Source organism: Lathyrus oleraceus, chromosome 2, assembly GCF_024323335.1.
Source record: "Lathyrus oleraceus cultivar Zhongwan6 chromosome 2, CAAS_Psat_ZW6_1.0, whole genome shotgun sequence".
Taxonomy (NCBI): domain Eukaryota; kingdom Viridiplantae; phylum Streptophyta; class Magnoliopsida; order Fabales; family Fabaceae; genus Lathyrus; species Lathyrus oleraceus.
Genome location: NC_066580.1, coordinates 56,226,720 through 56,235,278, shown reverse-complemented (window position 1 = coordinate 56,235,278; position 8,559 = coordinate 56,226,720).

Here is an 8,559-nt window from a genome sequence, read left to right as displayed (position 1 = left end):
TTCTAGTTTCCAAATCATGCATTCCATTGTACAAATTATATTCACATGATCATTTGGTAATTCATTGGTTTTTTGGAGGGAAATTTTAAATTTTAAATTTGGTGCATTGTTTGAACATTTTGCCATCACCATTGGCTCCAAAATCAGATTTTAAGTGAAAATGAAAGAAAATTCGTGCACTGTTCACACATGCATTTCATGCATAGAGGTGAAAAAACAATTTGCACTTACACTCCATAACTTGCTAATTTCATTTGCATTTGATCTAAACCTGATTAGAGCATGATTAGCATTGCATATATAAACTAAAACCTAACTGTTTTCAGCATTAGCAACCATTTTTTCAGATCTAGATCCAAATTCATCAATTTTTCTCTCAAAAATTTCTTCCAAATTTTTCACATCCAAGCACTTTTTCTTGCTTGATTCTTGCTCCTGAGGTGTTATTGAGAAGATTTACACGTGGAACTGATGCAATCCATGCCATATTGAAGCATACACAAAGCTTGAAGCATCCATGGTGATTCCAAATTTTGGTGGATTCGTGCACAATTGAGCTTTACTCTTTCCTCCAATCATCTATACAAGCATCATAGAGGAATATTGAAGCTATCACAAGCCTTGAATCAAGCCAAATCCAGTTCTGCTCTTCAAGAGGTTACAAAATCGATCCTCTTAATTCTCAAAATTATTTGGATGTTATTGTAGATCTCTTTATGCTGATCATTCTGAGCTTTGAACCATGAATTTTGGTGATGTTTTGAGTTAGATGTGACATCTTTGTTTGTCCATTGAGGAATCAATTGTAAGTCCATTTATTGGCAGTTGTTTCCTATGATCTGGAAGGAGTTGGGATTAAGACCATTGATTGGCATCCTATTTCCTTGGAGTCGAGTGTAAGACCATTTATTGGCAACTTGTTTCCTCTTGCTTATTGCATTTGTTTTGCTTGTCATATGTGAGGAGTCAAACATAAGTCCATTTATTGGCAGTTGTTTCCTATGACCATTTCTTGGAGATTAGTGTAAGTCCATTGATTGGCATCTGACATCCATGTTTGTTTTGTTTTAGGAGATTGGTATAAGTCCATTGATTGGCATCTGGTATCTTTGTTTTGCCTTGTGAGATTGGTGTAAGTCCATTGATTGGCATCTGGTATTCATCTTGTTATTTGCTTATTGCCTTGTTGCTTATTCCAAAGGAATCACTTGGATCATCTACATATGATCTCAAGAGGTGAACACCTAAGAAGTTTTACTTTCTCACCCTCCCACCTTTTGTTTCTTCAATCCCCCATGAGCATGTTAACCTAAAACCTGAAAACTATTGTGCAAACATCTTCATTTTTTTTCAAATTAGAAACCTAGGCCTTAAGCCTTTGATTTTCAAACCTCATTTTTCATAATACTTCTTTTGAATTGAATTTTAATCATACTTTGACCATCTCTTGTGAATAAATCCTAATTGGTTAATTTCACTCACTCAATTGTTTTGTGGCTTTATCCATTCTTGATAAGTTTTCATACATTAGCCATAGGTTTAATTTATCCTAGTTGGTTGATGTTAATCTCACCTTTTGTCCTTAGTGATTGAATTGTAAGACTTCCTTGCTTATTATAGGGTTAACCCCTCACTAGCAAGTTGAAGCTTTTCTCACATGGTGGACTTGTTGTTTGTATAAGGTTGAGTTTTCTCCCGTGGATAACGTAAGACCTTAGGGCTTATGTTTAAAAATGAATTCACTAACTTTTGGAAATCTTTTAGCCAAACTACGGCGTTTTGATCCTTACCTTTCATGGAAGGTACGTAGGCAACGGGTTCATCCGTTCAAACAAAAAATAATAATTTGTACATTCTTTTCTCATCCCTTCATTCATGTTTGCACAATAAATATTTCATAACAAATAACATTTTTATACAATAAGTTGTGAAAGGGCTCCCTAGGAGTACCTAGGACGTTTTGGGTGCCTAACACCTTCCCATTGCGTAATTTACCCCTTACCTAGATCTCTGATCTTTTCATTAGTTTTCTATGTATAAAACTTCTTAGGCTTTTGTTCGCTTTTTAGCCATTCCTTTGGATAAATAAAAGTGCGGTGGCGACTCGATTTCTTTGTATGCTTTGCTTTTGGTTTAATCAATAAATCATAAAGTGACGAATACACCGCTACAGAAAAGTGGCGACTCTGCTGGGGACTCATAATTCCTTGGTGGTTTTGCCTACTTTTCACCCTTGTTGTGTGATATTGTTTATTTGTTATATGACATATTTTTGTACAATTTGGGATTACTGTATTTATTGTAATGATTGAATTTCTTGATATACAATTGCTGTTTGCTTGGTGATCTCTGTGAGATGAGTTCTATACCCGAACTCGAGTGCACCTTAGGATAGGAGAATGGCATAGTCTTGTCGACTTGTGTGGAGTATTCCTTAGCAAGTTGACTTGCGAGTCCATTCACTTGGTGGAGGTCATGTTGGATTAATAATGTCACACAAGTTATTTATGGTTAGTGTAAGACCCCAATTTTGGCCCTAAGATCCCTCATGGCCCATATCATATCATATCATGGCCTCAAGGATCATTGCATGCCTTTGCTTCCCTCCTAGTGGGTGGTTTGCCTTGTGAGTGTGTTTCTTGATCACCAAGCATGCTTTGCATTTGTATACCTTTGTTTTTCATATGTTGGCTAACTAAAAGTACAAAAATATTGTCATCTAACCATGTTACTTACAGATGAAGCAATCATCAGTCAAACAGTCAAATCAGCCATTAAACAGTGGATGGTGGCCATTCTTGAAGAATTTGGGCACCATGATCAATAATCAAGAGTTCATATATGTTGTGATATCATTTGGATTCAAGATCTCAAGGAATTAGGGTTTGGAACTCATCAGAAGTGGTTCAATCAAGCAAAACCCTAGAAAAGTCAAACTTGGTCAACTGTGGATTTAATCAGTGATTTGATGGTGGGAATTGGTTTGAGGGAGCTCATTCATGTCCATATAGGCCTCATATATCATGTCAAACACCATCATGGAAGAATTTGAAGTCAAACAGAAAATTTCCAAAAATAGAAACTTGACCTGTAATTTTCACCTGCCAAAAATGGAAACTTCTTGATCCCAAACTTACATCATGATACAAGCTTGAAATGAATTTTTTCCCAACATGAAAGTTGAAGATCTTGTTCTCCCATTTCCAAAAAGTCCAAGAACACTCAATTCCCATGTATGGTTGGCAAGATATGATCAAATCATTTTCAAAAATTTTTGAACTTCAAAAGGCCATATCTCTCAAACCATTTGGCCAAATTGGGTGGGGTTTTTTCCTACAAGTCACATTTGATCCCCTCTTTCCAAAAATGTCATCATCATGCATCAAAACATCACCATTCAAAATGGCCTTTTTGAACTTGCTTGAATTAATTTCAAGTGAGGGTGAAATGTGACTTTTCCAAATAATCATTTTTAATCATTTTGGCCAATTGGGAATGTTCTGAAATCATGTTTTGGTCATGTTACAAGGCCCAATTTCGCAGCATTTGCTCATGTACCATGCACTTAGGTCAAAATGCTCCAATTAGCAAAATCTCTCATTAAACCAAATGGTGATTAACACTTACTTATGCAACCTTAAACAGCAAATATATAGCCCATTTTCTGCCAATTAAAACCCTAGCAGCCTCAACTCAAGAACAGAAAAACCATTTTTCTCCAAAAACCTCATTTCTTCATCTTTGAATTTTTGCTGAAAAAACTCAAAACACTCGAGCTGGCCTTGGTTGCTGCATGATATACTACCACTTTTGAGCCCTTTGAAAACCAAAAACACCAACTGTAAGCTCATTTCCAGTTCTGTTTTCTCCAAGCTCCATTAATGGCATTTTTCGATTTGAGCTAAAGGCAAGGTTGCTGAGCCAAAACATCTTAACCATTCATCATCTGGAGCTTAAACCTTCATCTGTTTCGAGCTTACAACATCAAACAACAACCGTTTCACTAATTTCTTCAAAAGCAAGTAAGATTTCGATTCCTTCTTTTTTCAAAATCATGATATGGAATGTGTAGATCTCATTACCCTGGTCATTATGAGCTTTGAGTTGATGAAAATGGTTAAGTATTTAGCAAGTTATGTTGAAATGAATGTTGATGTTCAAACTTGTTTTTGCATGATGCTTCTTGGTTAGCTTGATTTAGTGAAAATGGACATTATATTCGCATTGTGTGATGTTTGATGGTTCCAATGGTTTGCCTGTTTTCGTTTTCTGGGTAAAAAAGAAATTTCGATTGGTGAAGAAGATGATGATATGAACTGTAGCTTCACAAACCCTAAAAAATAAACCCAGAAATCGTGTTCTGCATTTTGGCTTTCGTTTGCATGAAATTGTCACTGTTTGATTAGCATGAACCAATGCCTTGCTGCCACGCCTCTAAACGCAACGCTGCGTTTCATTAACTTGTTCAAGAAATTACAAGTTTGCCACAGCCTTTTTCATTTGTTTATTTAATTCATTATTGGTTCAATATTTATTTCATTTTGATCCATCAACTTACAAAAATCATAGCATCTCTATTTTAAATCCAAATTTCATGAAATTTTTGCATTATGCTCTGCTTGACCTCTACTTATTTATCATGATTTTTCCAGAATTTTTGCATGGATAGATTTTAATTGGTGCTAGGGTTTTGATCATGTGCTCATACTTTGTACCTTTTACCAAAACATTTGTAAAATGGTGATGCATTACCCAATGGCCCTGAAATGTTTTGTGCTTAAACTAGACACATTCATGGTGATTTTGGTATAGAGTTTGTGAATTTATCTTATCTGGTCTTTGAGTTATGAATTTTTGAAGTAGGGTGTGACAATTTGTGTCACACCATTGATGTGCAACTTGATGATTTTCATAGCCATGCTTCTTGACCTCAAAATGCTTTGATTTTTTGCATGAACTCACTTGAGTATGTCTAGTTTACATGTGATTTTTTGTGGATTTGTTTGTGGCATTTTCCAATTGATTGAGATTTTTCTCCCCTGTTTGGTCATATGTTGACTTTTTGTGACACATCATGCCATATCATTTGTGAAATTCTCATACTTAATTAGATGGACATGAAATTTGACATGTGATTAGTAGACATCTTAAGCTTTTCCATGGTGTTGATCCCATTCATTTCTTATATGTTATCACTGATTTATGAATTTTTGAAGTTGATGTATGTTTGGTTGCCTTCTTTGAGCATGCTTGAAATTGTTTTGACTTTCTGATTTTCATTGACTATCTTCCCATGATCCAATTGAGCTGAAATTTTATATGCATGTCATGTTATGGATTTTGATTGATCATGATTTATTTGATGATTTTTTGGAATTGTTTATGGTTGGTTTTGAGTTAAGTCTTGCTGTTGACTTCTATGAGCTTTCATTTGCCATGCTTTGACTTCTTTTGCTTATGAAATGATGATGATGCATGATATGAACATGAAACCAATTGAGCTTGCTTCTTAAATGTTTGAATTTGATTTTGATTGGATATCACTTGCTGTTTTGACTTTCTCATTCTCTTTTGACCCTAGGCTTGCCCTAGTGGTCTTATTGCTTATGTTTGAGTTCATGTTTTCAGGTTGAGAAGCAATTACCTCAAAGAAACTTATACAAGTTGAATGAGTTTATTTGATTATCATGAGCTAACCTCTTTGTTTTGTAGGTTGCTTGGCTCATAAGCCTTGTGCCTTGTGCTTTGCACATTTGCCTGTTTGTTTTGACTGTTGATTCCTACCTCCTTTTGCTTTAACTTTTGAATTGTGTACTGATTCTGTTTGACTATTTCAGGTACCTTTAGTTGCTTAGTTCTTTGAACTTGCTTTGCTTTGCTTTATAGCAATTTGCATTGAGGTATAATCCCTTTTCTTCATTTAGTCTGGAAGACCTGGCCTGTTATTTGGCCAGGCAACTGTCTGAAGTCCTCCTTAAGAGGCAATGCCTGTGTGTGTTTACATTTTGTCCCAAGCAGGAAAAGTCCTTCAAATAAGGCAATTGGTAGAATCCAAGAGATAAGCAACCTATCTCCTACTATTCTGTGAGTCTTCTCCTTGCTCCCATTACATGGTTGTAGCATTGAGATTCAAGCCCAAGATCTATTGAGTCAATAACTTGTGGAGAGAGTTCCTACTTTCTGAACTCCCACACCTTCTGATATTCAAACGCTCTCCCTGATCAGGGATAAGAGCAATGAGGCACACCCCTCATATCCTTTCATCTGCTTCACCTTAGCCCCTCAATGGCAAGGTTAAGAGCACCATTGACCCTATTCCAGTCGGCTTTAATGCCTAACCCTTTTGTATGAGCCTCCTTGTTTGGTTATAGTGTGTGCTGATTGCTTTCATTGATTGATTGCTTATCTTCATATGCACATGTTTGCTTGCATGCTTTATGCATTTATCATCATTAATTGCTCATTATTGCATGATCATCTCATTTGTCTTTGTGACATCATATCATTGTTGATTTCCCCATTGAGAACAATTGTAAGACCATTCCTTTGGCCTTTGTTTCTGTGATATGGAAGTGAGTTGTAAGACCATTTCATTGGCCACTCATCTTATCTTTGCCTGATGCATTTGTTTGATTGTATGTGAGGATGCAATTATAAGTCCCTGTAAGTTGGCATTTGCTTTCCTATGATCATATGTTGCTTTGCTTGTTTGTATGTGAGGATACAATTGTAAGTCCGTGTAATTTGGCATTTGTATTCCTATGATCATATGTTGGAGGTTAGAGTAAGCCCAGATAAATTGGCATCTGACATCCAAGTGTTTGCTCCCTTTGTTGGAGATTGGTATAAGTCCAGACAGATTGGCATCCGGTATCCACTTTCTTTTCATTTCTTTGTTGAGGAGATTAGTGTAAGTCCATTGAGTGGCCTCTGATATCCATTTCTGTTTTAGGAGATTGGTGTAAATCCATCTATTGGTATCCGATATCCGCTTTTTGTTTGTGAGATTGGAGTAAGACCATTGAGTGGCATCCGGTATCATTTGTTTGCTTACTTTATTATTGCTTATTGCCCATTCCAAAGGACACACTTGAATCATCTTCTATATGATCTCAAGAGGTGAACCTTCTAAGAAGTTTTACAATCCATCTTCATCCATTCATTCCCATTATGTCCTAAACCTTTTCACACTTTACTTTCAAACTTGAGATAGATATTGTGCAAACATCTTCATGCTTTTTTCAAATTAAAAACCTGGACCCCAAGTCCTTGACTTTTTCAAACTCCATTTTCATAATACTTCTTTGAATTAACTTTAATCATACTTTGACCTTCCATTTGTGAATAATCATAATCAATTAACTTCACCCATTCAATGTCTTTGTGGCTTTGTCCATTCTTGTTAAGTTTTCATACATTAGCCTTAGGTTTGATTTATCCTAGTTGGTTGATGTTAATCTCACCTATTTGTCCTTAGTTGATTGAATTGTAAGTCTTCCTTGCTTATTATAGGGTTAACCCCTCACTAGCAAGTTGAAGTTGTTCTCACATGGTGGACCTGTTGTTTGTATAAGGTTGAGTTTTCTCCCGTGGATAACGTAAGACCTTAGGGCTTGTGTTTAAAATTGAATCCACTAACCTTTGGAAATCTTTTAGCCGAACTACGGCATTTTGATCCTTACCTTTGATGGAAGGTACGTAGGCAACGGGTTCATCCGTTCAAACCCAATAAAAATTGTATATTCTTTTCTCATCATCCCAATCATGTTTGCACAATAAATATTTCATAACAAATAACAATTTTATACAACAAGTGTGAAAAGGGCTCCCTAGGAGTACCTAGGACGTAATGGGTGCCTAACACCTTCCCATTGCGTAATTTACCCCTTACCCAGACTCTCTGATCTTTTTATTAGTTTTCTATGTGTAAAACTTCTTAGGCTTTTGTTCGCTTTTTAGCCAGTCCTTTGGATAAATAAAAGTGCGGTGGCGACTCGAAAATCATTGTATACCTTGCTTATGATTTAATCAATAGATCATATAGCAACGAATACACCGCTACAGAAAAGTGGCGACTCTGCTGGGGATTGCAAACCCTGGTTGTATTGCCTACTTTTCACCCTTGTTGTGCTATATTGTTATCTGTTATATGACATATTTTTGTACAATTTGGGATGACTGTATTGATTGTAATGTGTGAATTGCTTGATATACAATTGTTGTTTGCTTTGGTGATCTGTGAGATGAGTTCTATACCCGAACTCTAGTGCACTCTAGGATAGGAGAATGGCATAGTCTTGTTGACTGGTGTGGAGTATTCCTTAGCCAGTTGACTTGCGAGCCCATTCACTTGGTGGAGGTCATGTTGAACTAATAATGTCACACAAGTTATTTGTGGTTAGGCATTATTCTTTCAATCATGTTCCGCAGAAGCCAAGGACCGTAGTTTACCAAACCCATCTTGGCCTATTTTTAGGAACGTAGTGCGGAGGTCGTTCAGATGTAAGTTCTGATACGATTGTCACGCGATACTACACTCATAAGAGTTTCTCTTGAGAA